General features: G+C 42.6%; 1 protein-coding gene across 2 annotated transcripts in view; it reads right to left on the minus strand.

Annotated features, from left to right (window-relative positions):
* Positions 1-27,677, minus strand: part of LOC115163551 (galactosylgalactosylxylosylprotein 3-beta-glucuronosyltransferase 1) — a 111,589-nt gene that overhangs the window by 15,430 nt on the left and 68,482 nt on the right. For both annotated transcript variants that reach the window (XM_029715543.1, XM_029715544.1), the window contains exon 2: positions 20,446-20,697. The gene's annotated coding sequence lies outside the window, so the exon portion shown is untranslated. The remainder of the gene's footprint in view (positions 1-20,445; positions 20,698-27,677) is intronic.

Below are 27,677 nucleotides of genomic sequence, written 5' to 3' on the forward strand. Positions count from 1 at the left end.
GTCCGTCTTTCCTTTCTCAAAGAGAACTAGATAACAGATGCATCCTGACAGCCATCAGCTTCTCACTACAGTGTTATGTTACACATCTTGATTGAAAAGGATGAACATGCTATGGTCTTAATCATCAAGAAATCATTAGAAAAACTAAGTCAAAACATTCCCAAATTCACATCTGCTGACATGAGAAAGCTGAAGACGCTGAAGTCTAATCTCTGCATGTCTCTCAATGCCCAATGTCTGAGCTCAATACCAGGTACACTAGGTAGCAGTCCCAGCTCAATACCAGGTAGACTAGATAGCAGCCCCAGCTCACTACCAGGTAGACTAGATAGTAGTTCCAGCTCAATACCAGGTAGACTAGATAGTAGTTCCAGCTCAATACCAGGTAGACTAGGTAGTAGTCCCAGCTCAATACCAGGTAGACTAGGTGGTAGTCCCAGCTCAATACCAGGTAGACTAGGTAGTAGTTCCAGCTCAATACCAGGTAGACTAGATAGCAGCCCCAGCTCAATACCAGGTAGACTAGGTAGTAGTCCCAGCTCAACACCAGGTAGACTAGGTAGTAGTCCCAGCTCAATACCAGGTAGACTAGGTAGTAGTCCCAGCTCAATACCAGGTAGACTAGGTAGTAGTCCCAGCTCAATACAAGGTAGACTAGGTAGTAGTCACAGCTCACTACCAGGTAGACTAGGTAGTAGTCCCAGCTCAATACAAGGTAGACTAGATAGCAGCCCCAGCTCACTACCAGGAAAACTAGGTAGTAGTCCCAGCTCAATACCAGCTAGACTAGGTAGTAGTCCCAGCTCAACACCAGGTAGACTAGGTAGTAGTCCCAGCTCAATACCAGGTAGACTAGGTAGTAGTCCCAGCTCAATACCAGGTAGACTAGATAGTAGTTCCAGCTCAATACCAGGTAGACTAGGTAGTAGTCCCAGCTCAATACCAGGTAGACTAGGTGGTAGTCCCAGCTCAATACCAGGTAGACTAGGTAGTAGTTCCAGCTCAATACCAGGTAGACTAGATAGCAGCCCCAGCTCAATACCAGGTAGACTAGGTAGTAGTCCCAGCTCAACACCAGGTAGACTAGGTAGTAGTCCCAGCTCAATACCAGGTAGACTAGGTAGTAGTCCCAGCTCAATACCAGGTAGACTAGGTAGTAGTCCCAGCTCAATACAAGGTAGACTAGGTAGTAGTCACAGCTCACTACCAGGTAGACTAGGTAGTAGTCCCAGCTCAATACAAGGTAGACTAGATAGCAGCCCCAGCTCACTACCAGGAAAACTAGGTAGTAGTCCCAGCTCAATACCAGCTAGACTAGGTAGTAGTCCCAGCTCAATACCAGGTAGACTAGGTAGTAGTCCCAGCTCACTACCAAGTAGACTAGGTAGTAGTCCCAGCTCAATACCAGGTAGACTAGATAGCAGCCCCAGCTCAATACCAGGTAGACTAGGTAGTAGTCCCAGCTCAACACCAGGTAGACTAGGTAGTAGTCCCAGCTCAATACCAGGTAGACTAGGTAGTAGTCCCAGCTCAATACAAGGTAGACTAGGTGGTAGTCACAGCTCACTACCAGGTAGACTAGGTAGTAGTCTCAGCTCAATACAAGGTAGACTAGATAGCAGCCCCAGCTCACTACCAGGAAAACTAGGTAGTAGTCCCAGCTCAATACCAGCTAGACTAGGTAGTAGTCCCAGCTCAATACCAGGTAGACTAGGTAGTAGTCCCAGCTCACTACCAAGTAGACTAGGTAGTAGTCCCAGCTCAATACCAGGTAGACTAGGTAGTAGTCCCAGCTCAATACTGGGTAGACTAGGTAGTAGTCCCAGCTCACTACCAGGTAGACTAGGTAGTAGTCCCAGCTCACTACTAGGTAGACTAGGTAGTTGTCCCAGCTCAATACCAGCTAGACTAGGTAGTAGTCCCAGCTCAATACCAGGTAGACTAGGTAGTAGACCCAGCTCAATACCAGGTAGACTAGGTAGTAGTCCCAGCTCAATACTGGGTAGACTAGGTAGTAGTCCCAGCTCAATAACAGGTAGACTAGGTAGTAGTCCCAGCTCACTACTAGGTAGACTAGGTAGTTGTCCCAGCTCAATACCAGCTAGACTAGGTAGTAGTCCCAGCTCAATACCAGGTAGACTAGGTAGTAGACCCAGCTCAATACCAGGTAGACTAGGTAGTAGTCCCAGCTCAATACTGGGTAGACTAGGTAGTAGTCCCAGCTCAATAACAGGTAGACTAGGTAGTAGTCCCAGCTCAATACCAGGTAGACTAGGAAGTATTCCCAGCTCAATACCAGGTACACTAGGTAGCAGTCCCAGCTCAATACCAGGTAGACTAGATAGCAGCCCCAGCTCACTACCAGGTAGACTAGATAGTAGTTCCAGCTCAATACCAGATAGACTAGGTAGTAGTCCCAGCTCAATACCAGGTAGACTAGGTAGTAGTCCCAGCTCAATACCGGGTAGACTAGATAGCAGCCCCAGCTCACTACCAGGTAGACTAGATAGTAGTTCCAGCTCAATACCAGGTAGACTAGGTAGTAGTCCCAGCTCAATACCAGGTAGACTAAGTAGTAGTCCCAGCTCAATACCAGGTAGACTAGGTAGTAGTTCCAGCTCAATACCAGGTAGACTAGATAGCAGCCCCAGCTCACTACCAGGTAGACTAGGTAGTAGTCCCAGCTCAACACCAGGTAGACTAGGTTGTAGTCCCAGCTCACTACCAGGTAGACTAGGTTGTAGTCCCAGCTCAATACCAGGTAGACTAGGTAGTAGTCCCAGCTCAATACCAGGTAGACTAGGTAGTAGTTCCAGCTCAATACCAGGTAGACTAGATAGCAGCCCCAGCTCACTACCAGGTAGACTAGGTAGTAGTCCCAGCTCAACACCATGTAGACTAGGTTGTAGTCCCAGCACACTACCAGGTAGACTAGGTAGTAGTCCCAGCTCAATACCAGGTAGACTAGGTAGTAGTCCCAGCTCAATACCGGGTAGACTAGGTAGTAGTGGGCTATACTCTGCCTTGTCTTCGGACGGTAAGTTGGTGGTTGTAGACATCCCTCTAGTGGTGTGGGGGCTGTGCTTTGGCAAAGTGGGTGGGGTTATATCCTGCCTGTTTGGCCCTGTCCGGGGGTATCATCGGATGGGGCCACAGTGTCTTCTGATCCCTCCTGTCTCAGCCTCCAGTATTTATGCTGCAGTAGTTTATGTGCCAGGGGGCTAGGGTCAGTCTGTTTCATCTGGAGTATTCTCTTGTCTTATCCGGTGTCCTGTGTGAATTTAAATATGCTCTCTCTAATTCTCTCTTTCTCTCTTTCTTTCTTTCTTTCTTTCTCTCGGAGGACCTGAGCCCTAGGACCATGCCTCGGGACTACTTGGCATGATGACTCCTTGCTGTCCCCAGTCCACCTGGCCATGCTGCTGCTCCAGTTTCAACTGTTCTGCCTGCGGCTACAGAACCCTGACCTGTTCACCGGACGTGCTTGTTGCACCCTCGACAACTACAATGATTATTATTATTTGACCATGCTGGTCATTTATGAACATTTTAACATCTTGACCATGTTCTGTTATAATATCCACCCGGCACAGCCAGAAGAGGACTGGCCACCCCTCATAGCCTGGTTCCTCTCTAGGTTTCTTCCTAGGTTTTTGGCCTTTCTAGGGAGTTTTTCCTAGGGAGTTTTTCCTAGCCACCGTGCCTCTTTCACATGTATTGCTTGCTGTTTGGGGTTTTAGGCTGGGTTTCTGTACAGCACTTTGAGATTTCAGCTGATATACGAAGGGCTATATAAATAAATTTGATTTGATTTTGATTTGATTAGTAGTCCCAGCTCAATACCAGGTAGACTAGGTAGTAGTCCCAGCTCAATACCAGGTCGACTAGATAGTAGTCCCAGCTCAAAACCAGGTAGACTAGGTAGTAGTCCCAGCTCAATACCAGGTAGACTAGGAAGTAGTCCCAGCTCAATACCTGGTAGACTAGATAGCAGCCCCAGTTTAATACCAGGTAGACTAGATAGTAGAACTGGGCAGAAGGTGCTGGTGTTTTTCTCTCCTCCCCCCACTATGGTGAACAGTAGAAATGGCACTGCTTAACAAATGTGAAAATTAAGGAATACAAATGTGTGTTTGATCTGGAGACTGCTAAAATCAATGTCTGACAGTGGCGCTCGACAGCGTTTCACATCAACAACTTCTAACCAGGCGTGAAGGGAGGAATGGAGGGAGTACCTGCTGCTGGTTAAGTAGCTAGATGTTAGTAATGCACAGTACTGTAGAGAGCAGCTGCACTGATTGGGAGGTACTGAACTACATAGCCTTTGACCCCACCCCTGATGACTGCAACAACAGAAAATGGGAGAGGAGCACACCACAAAACACATATTTCCATATTTTGTACCTACAGGGGGTGAGAATAAGGGAGGTGAGGTGCGAATGTACCATGTGAGGGTAGTAAAATTCCAATTTATGATAAGATACAGCTATTCACGTTGAGGTTACATAATTTAAACTCTACACAAGTCTGACACATCGTTATCTTCTCTCATCCCTTTTCCATGTCTCCGGTCTATATGAGAATGTACAGTATGTCACATTATACATCAGACTGTTAAACAGTCACCACTAGCCGGCCTCCACCCATCACCCTGCCCTGAAACTCAGACACTGTCCCTAGCCGACTACCACCCAGTACTCTACCCTGCACCTTAGAGACTGCTGCCCTACATAGAGTTATTGAACACTAGTCAATTTAATCGTGTTTTCATACTGTTTTACCCACTTTATATGTATATGCTGCATTCTAGTCATGGCTCATCCTATACAACTACTGCTGTACACCTTTTCTATTTACATACTGTCCATACTGTCTCTACATATCATTCACGTACATGTATATTATTTATATTCCGGATTTAGGTCCGGAAGCAAATTTCCTGCAATTCTATCAATTTTGCTCTGGGGTTTTGTACTGTGTATTTTTATATCGTATTCTCAACATACACTACCGGTCAAAAGTTTTAGAACACCTATTAATTCAAGGGTTTTTCTTTATTTTTACTATTTTCTACATTGTAGAATAATAGTGAAGACATCAAAACTATGAAATAACACATATGGAATCATGTAGTAACAAAAAAAGTGTTGAACAAATCAAAATACATTTTATATTTGAGATTATTCAAATAGTCACCCTTTGCCTTGATGACAGCTTTGCACACTCTTGGCATTCTCTCAGCCAGCTTCATGAGGTAGTCACCTGGAATGCATGTCTTCACTGTTATTCTACAATGTAGAAAATATGAAAAATAAAGACAAACTCTTGAATGAGTAGGTGTTCTAAAACATTTGACCAGTAGTTTAGCTCATTCTAATATTTCTACAACTGTTCATTGCATTTTAGTTACACTGTTTTAGACACACCACATATTTATTTATATATTGAATTCTTGTCAAGGCTCACTCTAAAGCAGTGTAAATCTACTTCTTTACATATCATTCCTAGTATTTCTTCTGTAAATTCATCCGGTGCATATACATTGCATTTGGATTACTGTTTTTATTTTATCTTTATTTAACTATTCAAGTCAGTTAAGAACAAATTCTTATTTACAATGACAGCCTACCGGGAAACAGTGGGTCATTGCCTTATTCAGGGGCAGAATTACAGATTTTTACCTTGTCAGCTCTGGGATTTGATCCAGCAAGCTTTCAGTTACTGTCCCAACTCTCTAACCACTAGGCTACCTCCCTCCCCTGTTACAGTGCTATTTGGGTTGTTAATTAGATTCGTTCTGACATTTCTTGATTTCTTGTTGTTCTTTCAGGTTTTTTTATTGATTATTGTGTACCTGTTTGACATTTTACTGCATTGGTAGGAGCTAGTAACATAAGCATTTCACTGCATCCGCTATAACATCTGCTAAACTGTGTGAGACCAATAAACTTGTATTTGATTTATATCCAAAATGGAATCAGCACCCTTCCCTCCCCTCCCTCAATGACTCCTTCTTACGAATCTGCAAGGACAGGATAGATGAAAGCTTTATGGCAGAGACTCCTGTTGCCTATTGGAGGGTTACTGTACACTCCTGTTGCCTATTGGAGGGTTACTGTTGACTCCTATTGCCTATTGAAGGTTTACTGTTGACTCCTGTTGCCTCCTGTTGCCTATTGGATGGTTACTATACACTCTTGTTGCCTATTAGAGGGTTACTGTTGACTCCTGTTGCCTATTGGAGGGTTACTATACACTCTTGTTGCCTATTGGAGGGCTACTGTTGACTCCTGTTGCCTATTGGAGGGTTACTGTTGACTCCTGTTGCCTATTGGAGGGTTACAGTTGACTCCTGTTGCCTATTGGAGGATTACTGTTGATTTCTGTTGCATATTTGGGGGTTACTGTAGACTCCTGTTGCCTATTGGAGGATTACTGTTGACTTCTGTTGCATATTGGGGGGTTACTGTAGACTGCTGTTGCCTATTGGAGGGTTACTGTAGACTCCTGTTGCCTATTGGAGGGTTACTGTTGATTCCTGTTGCCTATTGGAGGCTTACTAAAGGGGCAACATTCCATGTTTGTAATCGAGCCTGCCTCTGACGTTTGAGATACCGTTGGCTCCCATCTGCTCATATTTCTGGGATACCAATAATAACACCATCTTTTTCTAGCCATTTCACCAGGGCATCATCTTGATGTACTCTCTATTCAGTTGGAGAGCCACAGAGGAGATACTTTGTACTTGTCTGTCAAATCATTCACTGTTACTTATTAATTTATTGGTGTCCTACCAACTGGCCAGGCCTTGGAACAGTTTTCAGTGACGTCTTGGGGACTTTCTAAGAGAGGGGCTGCGATCGGTCATTATCGATGTTCCTGTCACAGAACAAAAAATACCTTTGCCTGGAGGTGTCATTAAATTTTCATTCTGGATTTGTGAGGTATTGATTCACACTGCCTTAATTGCTTTAGAAATGACTGAGAATAGACAGCCTGGCTGAGTGGTTTCTACAATCTCTACTTTTCATTGTGTTCTCTATTGTGCTTGTATTGAATTCAGAGAAGCACACAGAATGAATACAGGTATTGAAAACCAAGATGGGCCAGATACTGTATGAAAAAAGTGATTACATTTTTATAAATAATAGGTTCCATAATGCAAGAACAAGCATTGTTTTTGTCCTGTGTGTGTGTGTGTGTGTGTGTGTGTGTGTGTGTGTGTGTGTGTGTGTGTGTGTGTGTGTGTGTGTGTGTGTGTGTGTGTGTGTGTGTGTGTGTGTGTGTGTATCCATTCATTCATGTGGGCGTACATGCAGTACTAGCCTGAGGGTTTGTGTTATAACTTCTAGGTACTCCATACAAAGAAATTGAAATACTGTAACATAATGAGCTACAGTAAATATAAGAAACTGAAGCACACCGAATTCTATTTACATTCTGTTTACTGTACATACATCTCAGATGCGTGCATTATAATTATAGCCTTCTCCATCTCCAGAGGGAGAGAGACCATACAGGAGAATAGGAGAAAACAACTTGGGCCTATAGAGTATCCTTGGAGCAGAGTATAATGCCACCACATACTGGTCCAATGGCTATGATTCACAGAGAGTGACAGAGTCAAACAGGGCTTTGTGTATAGTCAACCAAGTGCCAACCAAGTCTGGGCAGATGTTGCACTGATGTCTTGGTAATGTGAAATTCAGAGCAAAGTGACTAAATTCTTCTCCCCCTCAAAATATACATTTTACAGAAAGAACTCTATTTTGTAATGTTCTTTCATGGTTTATTATAAGAATGATACTTTCCCTATTGTAGGCTTATGCTGCAAGGAAGTGAGCAAGTTGACATGCAGTCAAAAATAATCCATCTCTGTGCTTAATGGGTGTGGGCACTCAAGACCGTCTCCTTTCCACGTACTGTTAAGGCAGCCCGTGTAGATTTACACTCCTTGCTTTGCTTAACACAAGGCTGGCACTCTGTCCACTTTAATGCTGCTTAATAACTTAATCAGTTCAAAAGAGCAGCGGGGAGTACACTTTCCCATTTGATGTAGATGAGAATGGCTGTTTAATTTTCTGGAAAAGTTAAGTAAGCCATTTTCAGCTGCGGGTTGCCCTTGATTGATGGCTGGGGTCCTGTCCAGAGTCGGCTGCCTCAGCATTGAAGATTTAGGCGCCCATTCCAAGGCAGGTTATTCTCTGTTGATAACCTCAGCTTGTCTACCACTTTCCTCTTGAATTGATGTGCAACAGCTCACCCTGGCAGGGCAACTTCTTTCGGCAGAACCTGAGATTAGGCACTCACACCTTGGGTAGGAAGCACACAGACATTCCCTAGGACCATGGGGACTGAAACTGAAACCTCGGGAAAAGGGTAAAGATCATGTCATGACATGTCTCATAGTGACCAATGTGTGGCGGTATACTAATATGATTAGGCAAACAAGTAAAAGGTCAAGACTTATGTCTCTTGTAGGAGATCTAGGACAGAAATAACATTTTCATTCTATTTTTATTTTTTATTTTTATTTCACCTTTATTTAACCAGGTAGGCCAGTTGAGAACAAGTTCTCATTTACAACTGCGACCTGGCCAATATAAAGCAAAGCTTTATGAGGGAGACTGCTTGCCATCGTTGTCCCACAGAGCACCACAATTCAGCGTGAAGAGTGAACAGTGACGTACAACCAAGCAGAATCTTTTCACAAAAATATCCATAGCCTTTATTCACCTAACACTGTATTCACTTCATCCATTCTTCCTTTTTTTGTCATTGTGCAATTATTTTATTTGGCTTGTGTGATACAGTAATACACCATCAGTTACACTGTATACTGCCTCGTTTTTTTAAATGCTGATTCTCACTCCTAAAGTAATAGTATCTACAAAATGTGAGATGAATCTCATATAAATGGTTCATGAGCCATCAGCATTGTACTGAATGCTATCACAGCACATTTAGAAATGTATTGGGTGTCAGAATCTGACCTTTTGGTGAAAAACGGTAGATTGTACAATTGTTCAGTTCATTGCCATAATCATGAACCATTTAGAAGTAAATATAGTAAGGTCCCAGTGTTCAGTGTGGAACAGAGAAGTATGATTAATCTAGCCATAGATCAGGCCCACTCATAAACATAGACCAAGAGTTAGCACCAGGAGCCTCCTAGATATATTCATGAGTTAATTAAAGTTAGTATACTGTGTGGGAGTTTAGGCCAACACTCCCCACCGTCCTCCACTCTCAGATGCCACAGCATGCCCTGGTGGTAGCTAGTTCCCCTGATGGGGGAGAGATGATGAATTCTTCACATAAAGCCTTCTCAAGAGCCAAAGTCCCCAATTACTGTATATGCCTGTGTGGAGTGGAAAAATATATCATTATGAATCTGATCATCACTAATTAAACCAGAGGGAATTAATCCAAGGCTGAGGCAGCCAGCACATGATTTGTATTGGGCTTGGAAAATAATTGGTAAAGGAATGATAAGGAGAGAGAATAATACCAGAATGGACTGAAACCATGAGCTGTGGCTGTGGCTGTGTTGTTAATAGCAACCTTTGTTAAATAGCAACACTAACATTGATGGTATTTATTGGATTACTGTAACACAATACGTATAAGGTAGTCTAACATGAACATCAAATAGCACTAAGCAGCTATTGTAAATGCCTTGACAACATTATGAGTCTGAATATCAACGATATCAATGATGACCATTATAAGGGGGATAAGCTTTAACTGGACATTGATTTCAATGTAGACTTGCATTAGTGTGTTACCATATACATCATTTACCAGTCTACATGGGCACCATTTCTGTACATCACTGTTGTTTTCTTAGTTGCATAATTCATGAGACTGTTGGCATGACATGCTGTCATTCGCTTTTAACCTGTCACTAAAAGGCAGACCCTTGAAGTAAACAATTTTGTTATGGAGTTTTATTTAATAGATTTGGTAATTAGACAGAGAGCTAGCTTTTAGTTGGTTCCTGCACACTTTTGCTTACTATATGAGAGTGATTCAGTTTGGTAATGCAGCCCGCAGGAATACATGTTGACCTTCATACACGCACTTGATTGGCTACCCCGGATTTAGAGTTGTGTGTTATGTTTGCACGTCTAGCTGCTGATTTTAGTCTAAATGAAAAGCTAGTATAAATTAATCTATCTTATTCAACTCAGAGTACTAAAAGCAGAATGATGTGGGGCATGGGCATGGCCTATCAAGCTACTTAATACTGAACATTACAGCTAAAGCTTTCTATATGCACAACAAGGCCACCCTGTATTTTGTTTAGTAAAGAAACATGACATGTTATTATACACAAAATAAACCATCTTATTTATTTATTTAACCTTTATTTAAGCAGGGAGTCCCATTGAGACCAAGGTCTCTTTTGCAAGGGAGCCCTGCAAAATGTCATGAATGTCACCTGACCATACTGAGTGACCTCTATATAAACCATTTTTATATAAATAAATGCCTAACCTCTCCTTATAGCACTGCAGGATAAAGAGAGATGTTTATTTTATATCTATTTAAAGTTTTGAAGGATGTATTTCAGGTAAACCTACTCCAGCCAAATAATCATATGTAACTGACACAGTTTCAGCAATTAATAAACGGGTTGGTTGTTTAGCAAGAACATTGACACATGCCCAACTATGGGACAAAACTGACAGAGTTTTATAAACTATATTTTGTCTCCAATATTCATTGAAAACATAAATACACTTACACAATGAGCACTTGTTGTCTCGCAAATACACTGTTGCAGTTGTTAGTTAGCTAGCTAGCAAATTTGAGCAATATTAACATAGACGTGACATCAGTCAAAACACCTCAAAACAAGACATGTTGTCAAGAACAAGATGAAACTAGCTGAAATGAGCCACCTTCGATTCCCCATATGGCAGCTTCTTATCATTGTTGATATCTATCTGGCCATCCAGAATCATAACAACACATGGCCTTCTGGCCCATTGAAGCATGCACATCATTGTAGTGACGTTGTCAGCTAACCTGTCTAAAGATAGAGAATGTAGAGTTGAAGCATTTGCTCAGAAACTTCAAAGTGTACTCTGCACAGACTGGGATTTAAACATTTTGAGAAGACATGACATTTAAAACCCCTTGGTGAAATGCCAAATAAGTGTCACACTGGACATAACTATTAATTAAGTAGTCCTATTTGTTTAGTTCATCCAGAGGCCTAACTGAAAATGACTCGTCTTAAGTTTAAGTTCACTTAACGAGGGGCCTCTGACATTTCAATGCTCGTCTCTCCATACTCCACTGTTTCTGCCATCTCAAATTACCGACTGGTTGACATATTTTTGTCAGCCATTTTACCTCTGCTGTCCTTGTATATCAGTGGTGCGATCCAATATACAGAGTCACATTCCAAAGCGCTGGAGGGAACAGAAAAATGACACTCGCAGATCATTGTTGACACAGCATTTCTGCATCTGCTGATGCTACAGAACAGTATACTGTCACTGGCTCGGCTGGAAGATGACTTTGCAGAGAGACTCATCGTTGACTTTGATCACATGCCCTATTCTGGCTATTTCAACAAATTCAGAGGCTAATAATCTAGTCAGGATAATCTATTCTCGCCAGCCATCATCACATCTCGAGATAGCTATCTAATTTGAATGTCTGTAAATGAGACTAGGATCATCAGATACATACAGTAGAAGGAATAGAGCTAAACTAACTGAAGATAACGAAGAAGAATACACCCTTCCATAATATACTGTACCTCTCCAGTGGCACTGCCAGACAGTGCAACCATGCCAACAATCCCCTTCTGGACCAGGTGGCTCTGAAATATCTGAGATGATTCCATAATAAAACCCTTTGTTTCCATGAACACTTTGTCTCCAACCCCTATCCCTCCAAGACCCTTGCCAGCTAGAGCATAGTGATAGGATCACACAATCAAGACAGCGGGACAATTGTTCCTTCAATCACACTGTCCATTACAGAGGTAATATCTGTCCTGTGGGAGCTGGGAGGCTGTAGTCTGTTTGGCCGGGAGTCTAAACCATGGTGCACCCAAGGGACCCAGTAGCACTAACGAGGACCCCAGGGGATGCAGAATTACCAGAGGAAATGGATCCAATTAAAATGCCCAGCCGTAAATTCCAGGGGAAGGAGGTTGAATATTTCCCTTTAATTAAGTTATTGGGGGTTATGGATGCTACCACGGCGACTGTAATCAGGTGCCGTCAGCGCTGCATTCAATCACACAATCCTTTATCCGCAGACCTGGGACTTTTTCCTCCGATTAGGCCTCCTGATTGGGCAATTCAAAGGCTTTCCCCCCCCTACCCTGCATGGTTTGTCACACAAAAGTCACACAAATCCACTGATTTGGATTCTGACTTGATGTATGCCGTGTTTGAGATATTAATCCTATGTTACATTGAAATATGACCAATGCCACAGTGGCAATGTGTGATCATTGTGATTATTATGCAGTCACCCGTTTTCTTCATCAGATGCCATTTACAGTTTACATACACCTTAGCCAAATACATTTAAACTCTGTTTTTCACAATTCCTGACATTTTATCCTAGTAAAAATTCCCTGTCTTAGGTCAGTTAGGATAACCACTTTATTTTAAGAATGTGAAATGTCAGAATAATATTAGAGAGAAAGATTTATTTCAACTTGTATTTCTTTCATCGCAGTCCCAGTTGGTCAGAAGTTAACATACACTCAATTAGTAATTGGTAGCATTGCCTTTAAATTGTTTAACTTGGGTCAAACGTTTCGGGTAGCCTTCCACAGGCTTCCCACAATAATTTGGGTGAATTTTGGCCCATTCCTCCTGACAGAGCTGGTGTAACTGAATAAGGTTTGTAGGCCTCCTTGCTCACACAAGCTTTTTCAGTTCTGCCCACACATTTTCTATAGGATTGAGGTTTGCGATGGCCACTCCAATACCTTGACTTTGATGTCCTTAAGCCATTTTGCCACAACTTTGGAAGTGTGGGGTCATTGCATGGGGTCATTGCGTGGGGTCATTGTCCATTTGGAAGACCCATTTGCGACCAAGCTTTAACTTCCTGATTGATGTCTTGAGGTGTTGCTTCCATATATCCAAATTTTTCCATCTTCATGACGCCGTCTATTTTGTGAAGTGCACCAGTCCCTCCTACAGCAAAGCACCCCCACAACATAATGCTGCCACCCCCGTGCTTCACGGTTGGGATGGTGTTCTTCGGCTTGCAAGCCTCCCCTTTTTCCTCCTAACATAACGATGGTCATTATGGCCAAACAGTTCTATTTTTGCTTCATCAGACCAGAGGACATTTCTCCAAAAAGTACGATCTTTGTCCCCATGTGCAGTTGCAAAAAGAAGTCTGCCTTTTAATGGCGGTTTTGGAGCAGTGGCTTCTTCCTTGCTGAGCGGCCTTTCAGGTTATGTCGATATAGGACTCGTTTTACTGTGGATATAGATAATTTTGTACCTGTTCCACCAGCATCTTCACAAGGTCCTTTGCTGTTGTTCTGGGATTCATTTGCACTTTTTGCACCAAAGTACATTCATCTCTAGGAGACAGAACACGTCTCCTTCCGGAGCAGTATGATGGCTGCGTGGTCCCATGGTGTTTATACTTGCGTTCTATTGTTTAGACAGATGAACATGGTACCTTCAGGCGTTTGGAAATTGCTCCCAAAGATGAACCAGACTTGTGGAGGTCTACAATTTTTTTTCTGAGGTTTTGGCTGATTTCTTTTGATTTTCTCATGATGTGAAGAACAGAGGCACTGAGTTTGAAGGTAGGTCTTGAAATACATCCACAGGTACACCTCCAATTGACTCAAATGATGTCAATTAGCCTCTAAAGTCTAAAGTCATGACATAATTTTCTGGAATTTTCCAAGCTGTTTAATGGCACAGTCAATTTAGTGTATGTAAACTTCTGACCCACTGGAATTGTGATACAGTGAATTATAATTGAAATAATCTGTCTGTAAACAATTGTTGGAAAAATGACAAGTAGATGTCCTAACCGACTTGTCAAAACTATAGTTTGTTAACAAGAAATTTGTGGAGTGGTTGAAAAATGAGTTTTAATGATTCCAACCTAAGTGTATGTAAACCTCTGTCTTCAACTGTATATGTTATGTCTATGCATATGCTGTACATATCTGTCTGAGTAGGTGGGTGGTGAGTATAATAAGAGTTATATTCACTGAAAATGTTCCACTGTCAATTTCCCGTTAATCCTGGTCATAATCTGTTCCTGGATTGACACAAATGATACTGGCAAGCTTGCGTGACCCATCAGAATAAAGTTGCCTCTTTTAGCTTGATGAATGAATGCATCTACTCTGAGTATATGGTTGACCCCATGGCCCTAACCTGTTAGACTAGAGTAATCATTCATGCTGTGGTATTGAATGAACTCAACCCATTGCAGACAAGTCAGTGCAAATCGTTCATACAGTTACAATAATGTAATAATGCTGTATGTTTAAGGGCATTATGTGGCCACTGACAGTGTGCACTGTTTAAAGATTACAGCTGTGGATATGTTATATTGCCCAGCTCAACCTTGTCTGGTGGGGAATGCAATAGTAGAATGCACACATTAGGCAGGGGAATGGCTTCTATTCTATCACAGGCTGCCTTATTGTGGTAAAGACCTTTACTCTGGGAATGAAAGGGGTCTGCTGCTGCTCAAGCATAGATTGTAATTCCTTCTCCAATTCACAGGGCTCTTACTGAAGGGCACATATTGATTTTACACATCTCAGGGCTAGAGGAGATTCAAGGTTTCTCCAGGCTCAACAATACACAGATCCCTGAGTTATGAGGAAGATCTCCGCGGCTCGAATTGATCGCATGCTGTTCCTCTCTGCCTCATAACCAGAACAATCGGTTTCCGTTCCTTGTAAGTGTATAGGCCTATGTGTATGTAGTGTACCTTAGTTTAACTTTACATTCCATATTCTTTATCCTAACTCTGACTCATTAATAATGTCACAGTTTGTTTTTTATTCCAATAGATACAATACATTACAGTCACAGTACACCTGTAACAGTCCATTTGAATTGGAAAAAAAGCAACGCATGGTATGTGGTAATTGGTTTCCAACCCTACTGTGTTATATAAGTTTAGTAATCACTTGGGGCCCGAGAGCCAATCCCTTGTTTTCAAACAGCATAAACTGTAGCATAGTGGCCATATGTTGAGCCAGAAAATGTAGCAGCTGAAATGAGATTGCCTTAGCGGGGATTGTTACTGCTGTATTGCCGCAGGGCGCACTGCACTGCTGCCGAAAAGTTGGGCATCCATCTCCCCCGGTCGGCCCCTACGGAGATGCAGAAAATCTGTGAGTTTGTGTTTCAGATGTGGCTGACTGTCTCCATCCCTCCCCCTTCTGACTGGCCCTGAGGTGTGATGGTGGGCTGTGAGGCTGTGATCTGCTACAGTGTGATTAAGTCTCTTCATGCAGCAGGTCCATGAGATCTCACAGGCAGCGCCTCACAGCACAGTGCCTCAGCAGAGGACTAGTTATCTCATCTTTCAGGGCTCACATTGTGCAGGTAGTATAGCATACTGCCAGCCAACTAGTTTTGGGGTAAATCCATGCAGCACCGCCTCACATAAAGTAGACTGAACATGCTCACACCTTATTTGGTTAATCTTGATTTATACTGTTTATGGAGGAGTATGCATATTCAGACACATTAGTTTGAGCATAATTACTTTCCATACGTGTTATTTGCATAGCTAAATGCATAACATGCTATGACCATGTACATACTGTATGTGACATTATGGTATAGTGCCTTCAGAAAGTACTCACACCCCTTGACTTTTTTCACATTTTGTTGTGTGACAGCCTGAATTTAAAATGAATTAAATTGAGATTTTTCAATACCTCTCAAAGAAGGGCACCTATTGGTAGATGGGTAAAAAGTATGTTATTAATTATACTGTGGATAATGTATTAATGCACCTAGTCCCTACAAAGATACAGGCGTCTATCCTAACTCAGTTGCCGGAGAGGAAAGAAACCACACAGGGATTTCACCATGAGGCCAATGGTGACTTTAAAACAGTTAGAGTTTAATGGCTGTGATAAGAGAAAACTGAGGATGTTAGTCCACAATAACCTAGATGACAGAGTGAAAAGAAGGAAGCCTGTACAGAATATGCATCCTGTTTGAATAATGGCACTAAAGTAAAACTGCAAGAAATGTGGCAACGAAATTAACCTTATGTCCTGAATACAAAGCATTATGTTTCGGGCAAATCCAACACATCACTGAGTACCACTCTACATATTTTAAAGCATTGTGTTGGCTGCATCATGTTATGGGTATGCTTGTCATCGTCAAGGAATAGGGAGTTTTTTTTAGAATCAAAATAATCGGAATAGAGCTAAGCACAGGCAAAATCTTAGAAGAAAATCTGGTTCAGTCTGCTATCCAACAGACACTGGGAGACAAATTCACCTTTCAGCAGGACAATAACCTAAAACACAAGGCCAAATATACAGTACACTGGAGTTGCATACCAAGTCAACATTGAATGTTCCTTAGTGGCCTAGTTACAGTTTTGACTAAATCGACTTGAAAGTCTATGGCAAGACTTGAAAATGGCTGTTTAGCAATGATCAACAAACAACTTGACAGAGCGTCAATACTTTTTTAAAGAATAATGTGCAAATATTGTACAATCCAGGTGTGCAAAGCTCTTAGAGACTTACCTAGTAAGACTCCCAGCTGTAGTCGCTGTCAAAGGTGAGTCTAATATGTACTGATTCAAGGGTGTGAAGAGTTATGTAAATTAGATATTTCTGCATTACATTTTCAATAAATGTTCTAAAATTTCTAAAAACATGTTTTTCGGGTATTGTGTGTAGATGGGTGAGAAAGAAATAATGAATTCAGGCTGTAACACAAAAAAATATGGAATAAGTCAAGGGGTATGAATACTTACTATCCCCACATAAAAAGGATCTCTCCCAAGACCTGAGCGGCAGCACTCTAAAGAATTCTCCAGGTTCTAAATAATACTGTAATAATTGTTGTTTGGCCATTGATAATAAAAAGTGCTTATGTTGAAATGCATAAATGTGCTTATGTAATGTAAGGGAATTTACTGGAAATTACAAAATGGCATGAGTGCACAATTCAGCCTTCAAACTACTGGAAACAAAGTTTGCTGGATGTTATGTGCGGTCAGAGAGTGGGTGGGTCATTATAAACACACAGTACATCACTTTTGATGGAAATGCCAAAGAAAGTGTCAACCAATCCATGCGTTTCCATTTCTCGTCCAAATAAATTTGCAATGTGTGACAGACCATGTGCCACTCTTGCCATAAGAAATAGCAATATAAAGTGTTTTCATGGCTTAAAAATGACTAGTTCAGTTGTTTGTTTGGAGCTTTAGTCTCCATCTCCTGAACTTGAATTGATGCTTGAGAAAATAACCATCATGTATTCACTATAATGTAGGTGGCAAAACCCTCTTAATTAATATGATGATTAAAGTACATTACTTCTCATATCTTTGATATGTATTTTTGCATGTTTTCCTGCTATTAAAGCCAGAGTTCTTAATCGGTGACCCCCGCCTCTGTAAAAAGCTGGATGCAAGGACTGACCATCCATGAGATCAAAATGATTGTTTTTACCATGTTTTGAGTGTCACGTTTGTCGTAGGAAGGAGCGGACCAAAGTGCAGCGTGTGTGTGTTGTTCCACATTTTATTTTCACTGTGAAACTATACAATACATACACAATAAACTAAACAAACAAAAACAACAAACCGTGACGCAGAGTAGAAACATACACTAACTCAAAACCAATCTCCCACAATCCCAGGTGGGAAAAACACCTAAGTATGATCTCCAATTAGAGACAACGAGGACCAGCTGCCTCTAATTGGAGATCATCCCAAACAAATCCCAACATAGAAATACAAAACTAGAACATAACAACATAGAAAAACTAAACTAGAATACCTCCCGTCACGCCCTGACCTACTCTACCATAGAAAATAACATCTTTCTATGGTCAGGACGTGACATTGAGGCTATAAAGTGTTTGTTAACATTAAAGATGCGGTTGTGGAAAAGTTCATGGACGTGTATTTTCCCCGATCACAGAGAGAAATACAATGAAAGCTTTTGGGGGCTGAGTTCTCACTCAATAATTTATGTTCCAATTTCTTATTCTACAAAAACCTCTGTCTCTGGGGTGTTTATCATCCAGGCCTAGGGAGAAACTCTGTACACTCCAGCAGAATGAGAAGTGCTGTTGTATCTGACAGCAATTCTGCTGGGGTGGATGTGGCCTAACCTAAGGAAAAATCTAAGTATGTACAGTATTTGTGTTGAGGAGATATCATGCTGTACTATTTGAGACTTTAGAAGCAGCATTATAAAGGGGTAGCCCTCAAAAATCCCAAAAACCAGCTACCAATTTATGAGTGGTGAGGAATGGCTATGCTAGCCATCTGTATTCTTGTCATTGTGGAGGTAAAACCCTTCGAGTAATGTCACGATACTCAATTATTTTGTTGTCCTTCTTTAAACCATGATTATTTATTTAACAGGATTTACCCCCACATGCTTTGGTCAGAGCGGGACAGAAGCAGAGATAGTAGAGTTCGGGGGTCTCCAGGTCTGCAGGGCAGCTGTTGTATTTCTGCAGTTAATGAATAAGCAGGGTTGCTGAAGGGTTGCAGGCTGGGCTGCCAGGAAGCTGCACCCCTCAATCCCCTACTCTCTCTCTCTATCTGCTGTGACACAGTGGGGGCGGATGTGTGTCTGGGGTCCTACACAGAGCTGGAAAGGACATCCTCTCAGTTTAATTCAGCCCAACCCCGGTCTCCCGGTGCTCTAGGACTCAGTGTGTGTGTGACAGCTTTCTCTCTCTCTCTCTCTCTCTCTCTCTCTCTCTCTCTCTCTCTCTCTCTCTTTCCATTTGAATCTGACAGTAGCAGTAATGATTATTTCAGCATCTCATTTCACTGGGCCCACAGATTGGCAGAGCTAAGCTAGCCCTCACAGCAGTCAATCACGGTCTGTAAATCTATGACGGGAGACTATCTGATTGGTTGGTCTGAACTAATTGAACTCCCACCTATTTGAGGAATGAGAATGTCATTTATTGCACATTATTTCACAACACAGACAATATGTTCTTTGCCTAGAATGGAATGTACCTACTGTTGTAAAGATATTAAAACACTACTGTGCTTTTCCATTACAGTGTAATTACTTTAGAAATCACAATGATCTAATCCAGAGCAAACAACACTCAACAGGAAGTCACACAGGTTTTGTGTGTGTAATAACACAGGAGACAAGACAACAATGAAAAAACTAAAACACATTGATTGCACCATGAGGAACAATACATCCGATATCCCATTGTACCCTTTGTTTCTAACAATGAAGATCTCACCTAACAGCAATAGTAGTTGTCTCCCAGGGTACTGTGGTAAAATTATTTTATGTACATTTTGTAGACAGCGTGCTGACCAGACTTATTTCAGCATTGTTTGTTTGTATCAGGCAAGGCAGAGTAAGAATGAGGAATACATTCATCTGGCCCAAGGCTTTTAAGTCGAGAAGCACAATAGACGACAGGCAGCACCCACAGGTGTTTCCCTCTGCCATTTTGTTCACTCCTCTCTCCCTCCTTCCACCTCTGAAGTTTATTTCTCCTGCTTTTCCATCACAATCACCTACACCTTCCTTCTTCCTCCCAGACCTCCTTTTCCTCTCCCCTCTCAAGCCGACATCTACCTATTCAACTCGAAGGTATCTGGCTGTAATAATACGGTATCAGGATCGGGGGCTCACAGATGGTTGAAATAAGTGGATCTGTCAGATCATTTCGCCCCTGTCGTTTTCCTAATCCCTCCATCCCCTGTAAAAATGGAATAGTGCACAGAGAGGAGGGGCCAGAGGTATCCCTGTTTGAACCTACATCATCCCACTTACCATGTCCCCTGATATAGGCATGATTGTGTCATCACTTTTAAATTTAGCTGAAAATGCAAATAAATAATTCAGCAGTGCGTTTGTTCATCTGCTATGAAACAAAACAGAGGGCAACACGACACAGGGCAGCACGAGCCTGACAATTTCTGCTCAGTGTGTGATACACATACAGTAGTTTATGTTGGGATAAGAAATGGCACACCTACTGGCAGGCCTCTGGCCCCGTAATGGCTGCCGCCTGATATACAATTCATTGCCTTTTTTATAGGAAACTCTGTGTTGAAGGAAATAGTTGTGCTCAGTTTTGGCTAGAGACAGTGCATTCCCTACGTACAGTACTTTTGCTCCATTGGAAAATGACCAATGCCTGTGGCCAGAATGGCAGCTTTACCTCTGGTGAGAAAATAAGATTCATGTCAACATAGAGCACTGAAGATACTCACAATCAACAGTGTTCTGCCCCGTCTGCAGCAAGCAAGGATCTCGTCAGTTTTTTTCTAGTGTGGTCTGCTAGTAACCCTGGCCTCTTAAGTCCTCATACATCCCTTAATTGGACAAACTTGGAGAGCGGTGGTGATGGGCACTGTGGCTGGTGACGAAGAGGAGTGGAACTTTGGCTCGGGAGTGTAGCAGGGCTCGCAGGACGGACGGTGGTATCCAAACCATGTGCACTGTCACGTTGTAAGGGCAGGCTCCTACAGAAACATGAAGGGAAAGCAGGGAGTATTAGAATGGCCCTTCTCATTATAAAACAATGGGTCTTATTGAAGGGGTGGTATGATGACGCTTCAGTGGGCAGGGGTTGGGAACGACATAGCTGCCATTGGGTGGATGATTTCCTCAAATGATGTAGAGATACATTTTAGTTCACAGACATGCATGCAATGAGGACTATTTACATAGTTTGTCATGTGGGTGTGGCTAGAGAACAGTGCCCATGTACAGTTATTCAGGACCCAAGTGGATATTGGCTTTGACATTTTGAAGTGGAAGTGCTGATTGTCAACCAACTTCTATGAATTTATTCTTGGATAAATCATTTATTGGTTTGTTTCACCAAGGACAGGAAAACAGAATCCCGACGGGACGTTTACAGGACAAACCCACAGAAAAAGCCAAGCCATCCAAATAGAAATCTGACAAGTTATTCAGACTATTATCTATAAATAGCTCTTCCTCTGAGTGTCGCCCCTGGGGAGCAACATTGAAGATGTCCATTTCTGAAAAACAAGACTAACACGCCAGCTGCACTTCTGCCCGATTCTCAGCAATTTCTTCACACGCAAGGGATGCTACCCATCCCTTTTTATTATTAATGAGAGCTGCTCTGTATTTTGCGCCAGCCACAGTATTATTTCTGCTGTGTTTGTCCGGAGGCAGTCACTGCTACAGAGGATGGCTGAATGATGCCGCATGTGAAAAATAAGGGTGGCTGAAAACCAACACAATTATAGCTTATTGACAAGACAAACAACAGAGGCCGTGCAATGACATGCTGTTGTTATAACCCTGATCTAAATCCAATAAAATAAGATTACTTATACTAACCCAATTGATCTCAACCATGACCAAAATATCATTTGTTTTCATCCAGCTAGCTAATTCCCAAACACGTAGCTTGACTCAAGGTCCTCCAATGGCAGGAGAACAACATACACTGTTACTACTCACTGATGTATGCTATTTCCCATTCAAATTCTGATACTCATAAATACAACATTGATAACACAGCACTCAGTGAATTAACAAAGACGCTGAATGAAGTCAAGATGGTCATCTATGTGGCTTTCCTAAGCTTATTCAAAATGTGGTGAACAGTGACAACCAGGTGGTGGTACTCCCGCTATGGTCCTGTTCACCTCAGCTGACCACTCTGACCACTCTCTCTGTTCCTCCAGTCTCCCTGCTGACAGAGACAAATGATGAACTGCGCAGACCCACCATGGTACGGATTAATCAACACCCTACCCATGGTGACCACTGACTTTTTTTTTATAGGCCTAATTCCAAACATTGATGATATCAGTGGCCAACTCAGATGACAGAAAAAGAATGAGACTCAATAGGCGTAGCCCTATATAATAGAACATTCTAAATATGTTTCTTCTGCAAGACCATTGTGATCAACAGGGATCTGTGGGCTTGTTTTTGCTTTGCGACAAAAGCTGTAATTATGTAGAAAAAAATCCATGACTTCAAACAGTCTGGAAGTGTAGCTGGTATTAGCCCATGGGGTCCACTCCATTTAAATTCAGACTCTACCTGATGTTGCTGCAGGGAGCGGTCTAGAGGACAAACCACACCAGAGCTTTCTGGCCCTGGGTAAAATGAACACCAACTGCACAGAACTCTGGGACGGAACACTGTGTGATCTTGCACACAGGTCTGTCTCAAACAGTTACTTCCTCTCACCATCTCCATGGTAACCACTTTCAACCTTTGATGGGTATGGTCTCTGGAGGTTTTTGGAGGATTTCCTAAGTCCCTGTCTTCAGAATAACACACAGATCATCCTGCCCTTCTCAAAGCTGCTCATGCGGATCGAACCTCGCTCTGTATGGAACAGTCACACAAGCCTTCTAAGGCATACGGACACACTTAATGTCATCGGCTTTCATAGGAGAGACCCTGTGGACCAGAATGTATATTGTCAAAAAAAAAAAAAACGTGTAGCTGATTTTTTGAATGTATATTGTAGGAGTTTATTCAGAGAGTGGAAAATGCAACGGTGATGAATAACAAAGGCTGACGTCTATTGAATCTCTGATGCAGGGGTAAAGTGATGCCTGAGATAATGATAGGGGTGGCCCATGCTGAAGACATCTGTCATTCAAGTGAATTTGGGTGGGTTTGTAATGAAAGACAATTAATCCTGCCTTTGAGCATCGGCTCTATTATTAATTCAGGCGTGCCCATGCTGAGTAAATGCTTCTTTATTCTCGCATAAGTGGTCAATATTAATAATGCACAAAGGGCCAAGTTCAGCATCAGTCTTTGCAAAGTTCTTGCGTTCGCAAAACGAAAAGGTTTCGTTAGACCATCAATGGTAATTGGAGGTGCTGTGGGCTTGGGTTTCTGTGGTGGGGAGGGACGTACAGATGTAGGATCTTAATCTGATCATCCTGTTGCAGGATAACTTTTCCTGCTATATCAAACTGGCTCAAATTAAGATCCTACATCTGTAATCGGAGGTCCTGTGGGCTTGGGGTTCTGTGGTAGGGAGGGAGGTAGTGGCTTGATCGATCCATAGGATAGCTGAGGGTAGGCACCAGGCAGCTCGTCCTCTATCTGACAGCTCTCTGTGGAGGTTAAGAGAGAGGCTCCAGCATTGCTGTCCTCTCACACACACTGGACAATCATCCAAGTTGAGGGTCGCCTCTGCTCAGGGCCTGAGCTACACACAGACCCATCCAATTAAATGAAATCATAATTACAGTAACGATTGAGCTGGATGGAAGCTGGTTCTAATTATCTCCACTACTGTCATTTAAAGATGCTTTTAATTATTACTTGTAAATTATACGACTTGATTCACATTACCGCCTCAATTGAAATGTCTATGGTTTATGACGTAATGTCATAATCATGAGGAAATTTTAAGAATGTTAAGTGTATGAACCAAGATTGTTTGTACACCATCTCCCAATGAAGATATATTTTTTCTGCTCTACATGACATTTTAAAGAGTGATCACGCTATGTTTTCTTTCTTCATTAAGGCTGTGGTGAACGGCCTCCTGTGCATTCTTTGCCTTGTTTATGATTTACTGAAGAAAATAAGAAATCTGTAGTGAGCTCCCCAACCAGACCAGACCAGCCATGGTTGCCATGGTGACATGTTAACTCTCGCTGTCATCTTTACGCTGTCATTGGGAATGCTTCTCAGCCAGTTGTTTAACCACAACAACCATTTACCGTCTAACTGATTGTCTTCATCATCACCGGACCCCCCATGTTAGCTTGTGGCGGATAGGAAAGGCAGAGGGCAACAGCACTGTTTTCATGTGTGAAAATCCAAAAGGACAATGCCTCTAATCTCTGGGGAGTCTTTTTCCCTGGCACCTCATGTAATGCCATTTGGTTTTGAGATGGCCGGTGATTGCTTACAGGCACAGATGATCTCACCTTATGCACTGTGGAGAATTGGAACAGTGAGGATCTGATTGAGGGCAGACCCATTCAGAGGATGAGCACATTTGTCATTTATGGCCACTATGTAAAAGAAAAACAACATGAACTGAACATGTAAGTCCAGTTTCCCTATCATGCCTTGGGCTGTGTTACTCCTATACAGCACAATACAGTATCTGTATAGAATACAAAATAATTTAATGGAGAATTATGAATTGGAGGAACGATGAGGTGAATACTAAAAGTCCAATGCATGCCCCTCATGCACATTCATGTCGATGCCCGTACTCATACTCAAAGGACAGTGGACTTGGTTTGTCTGATGATATTTCCTCCACTTTATCAGCACTTTATCAGCTGCGGTCATCCCCCTCTTCAAAGGGGGGGACACTCTTGACCCAAACTGCTACAGACATATATCTATCCTACCCTGCCTCTCTAAAGTCTTCGAAAGCCAAGTCAACAAACAGATTACCGACCATTTCGAATCCCACCGTACCTTCTCCGCTATGCAATCTGGTTTCAGAGCTGGTCATGGCTGCACCTCAGCCACGCTCAAGGTCCTAAACGATATCTTAACCGCCATCGATAAGAAACAATACTGTGCAGCTGTTTTCATCAACCTGGCCAAGGCTTTTGACTCTGTCAATCACCACATCCTCATCGGCAGACTCAACAGCCTTGGTTTCTCAAATGATTGCCTCGCCTGGTTCACCAACTACTTCTCTGATAGAGTTCAGTGTGTGAAATCGGAGGGCCTGTTGTCCGGGCCTCTGGCAGTCTCTATGGGGGTGCCACAGGGTTCAATTCTTGGGCCGACTATTTTCTCTGTATACATCAATGATGTTGCTCTTGCTGCTGGTGAGTCTCTGATCCACCTCTACGCAGACGACACCATTCTGTATACTTCTGGCCCTTCTTTGGACAGTGTGTTAACTACCCTCCAGACGAGCTTCAATGCCATACAACTCTCCTTCTGTGGCCTCCAACTGCTCTTAAATACAAGTAAAACTAAATGCATGCTCTTCAACCGATCGCTGCCCGCACCTGCCCGCCCATCCAGCATCACTACTCTGGACGGTTCTGACTTAGAATATGTGGACAACTACAAATACCTAGGTGTCTGGTTAGACTGTAAACTCTCCTTCCAGACTCACATCAAACATCTCCAATCCAAAGTTAAATCTAGAAGTGGCTTCCTATTTCGCATCAAAGCATCTTTCACTCATGCTGCCGATCCTCGACTTCGGCGATGTAATTTACAAAATAGCCTCCAATACCCTACTCAATAAATTGGATGCAGTCTATCACAGTGCCATTCGTTTTGTCACCAAAGCCCCATATACTACCCACCACTGCGACCTGTACGTTCTCGTTGGCTGGCCCTCGCTTCATACTCGTCGCCAAACCCACTGGCTCCAGGTCATCTACAAGACCCTGCTAGGTAAAGTGCCCCCTTATCTCAGCTCGCTGGTCACCATAGCAGCACCCACCTGTCGCACGCGCTCCAGCAGGTATTTCTCTCTGGTCACCCCCAAAGCCAATTCCTCCTTCGGCCGCCTCTCCTTCCAGTTCTCTGCTGCCAATGACTGGAACGAACTACAAAAATCTCTAAAACTGGAAACACTTATCTCCCTCACTAGCTTTAAGCACAGATCTCCCTCACTAGCAGCTCACAGATTACTGCACCTGTACATAGCCCATCTATAATTTAGCCCAAACAACTACCTCTTCCCCTACTGTATTTATTTATTTATTTTGCTCCTTTGCACCCTATTATTTCTATTTCTACTTTGCACTTTCTTCCACTGCAAATCTACCATTCGAGTGTTTTACTTGCTATATTGTATTTACCTCGCCACCATGGCCTTTTTTGCCTTTACCTCGCTTATCTCACCTAATTTGCTCACTTTGTATATAGACTTATTTTTCTACTATATTATTGACTGTATGTTTGTTTTACTCCATCTGTAACTCTGTGTTGTTGTATGTGTCAAACTGCTTTGCTTTATCTTGGCCAGGTCGCAATTGTAAATGAGAACTTGTTCTCAACTTGCCTACCTGGTTAAATAAAGGTGAAATAAAAAATACAAAATAAAACTTGTCAGGGTTGTTGGGTCCAGCCCTATGACCACTAATATGTGAAAATGAATCAATTTATCTGCCGCTGACCATGCCAAAATCTCCTCAAAGTCCCAGATTAGAGAGAGGCTGCTATTAAACCTCCCCAACTGTGGGTACAGCGATGGCAGGCAGGGAGAGAGGTAGGCAAGCAGTGAGGCAGGCAGGGAGGGAGAGAGGCAGGTAGGGAAGCAGGCAAGCAGCGCCTGGTATTAGCAACACCAAACACGCTCCCTTCAGGAGGTTGGCAAGTAGTCAGGCCATGGCTCTAACCAACTCCCATCCCCTGCTCTCCTCTCTCACCCAGTCCTCCTCAGAGAGGGCTCAGGTTCTGCCAAAGACAGAGGACAGGAGAAGGTTGTGGTATTACAGCAATCCCCTCACCCCACACACGCACACATGCACACACACACACCCACCTATTCCCTTCCTCGTCTCCTCTTCTGTAAAAAGATATGCTGATCTGCGCATAGAAATCCAAGCCCAAGGCAGAACAGTTGAGTGGTACAGTATAGCGGTAGACAGGATCCTACTGCAGATCCTCCTTAGGGTGTAAATAAATAATAGCTCCTGGATGTACTGTATGCAGTGCTTGCTTTAGGAAGAAGGTCAACTACTCTTGAATATTATACAAAATGACCAACACAATATCTGCTAAATACATAAATAGCAACAGCCTCAAGTATGTGCGTTAAGTTTGCACAACGGCACAATGACCCTTAATTATTTCATCCATTGGTGCGGCAGATTTTATTTCTGTACAAAACCAAAGACTGTCGTCAATGTTTTCAGTGCCATTAAAGTACTAGCCCTTCAATCCCAAAGTGAAGTAAAGTAAAGTGGTTCCTAAGAGCACTTCCTGAGGATGCCTATCTCCAAGGAGGAAAGGACTGTATGGTCATTTCCTTTACAGTAGCAGACTGGCAGTGCACTGCAGAGCCAGAGCCCGACCTTTCAGTCTATCCCATTCATCTGCTACAGCTGTCACTCAACCTTTCAGGTTCATTCTGTAGCTGCAAGGGGTTCAATTAATCTTGGCAAAATGGGAGGACGGCTCATTTTCACCCTTGGTGAGTAGGTTACAGCTCTTCTGGTTACTTGGCTGTTTTCCCTCTGCGCTATGCAGCCAGAATAGCAAGAGCCTTCAGCAGCATCGTCACCAGCCACTTTCAGAGGGACTCAGAAGGTGATGACATGCTCTGGGATTCGATTTTAGTCCCCTCCCTGTCCGGAATGTTTATGAGGGTACCATTATTGGCTTCAATAATAGACCTTTGGGAACAATGGGAAATGGCATTGTGAAATTGAGAGCTCACCTTGACATATTTATCACTTTATCGTCCCTAATTAGTCCTTCACAGCACTACATTTGATTATCATTTGAGGTAGCAGGCCTCTCCTGAACAATTATGTTTTATTATTTG

Source organism: Salmo trutta, chromosome 26 (genome assembly GCF_901001165.1).
Source record: "Salmo trutta chromosome 26, fSalTru1.1, whole genome shotgun sequence".
NCBI lineage: Eukaryota > Metazoa > Chordata > Actinopteri > Salmoniformes > Salmonidae > Salmo > Salmo trutta.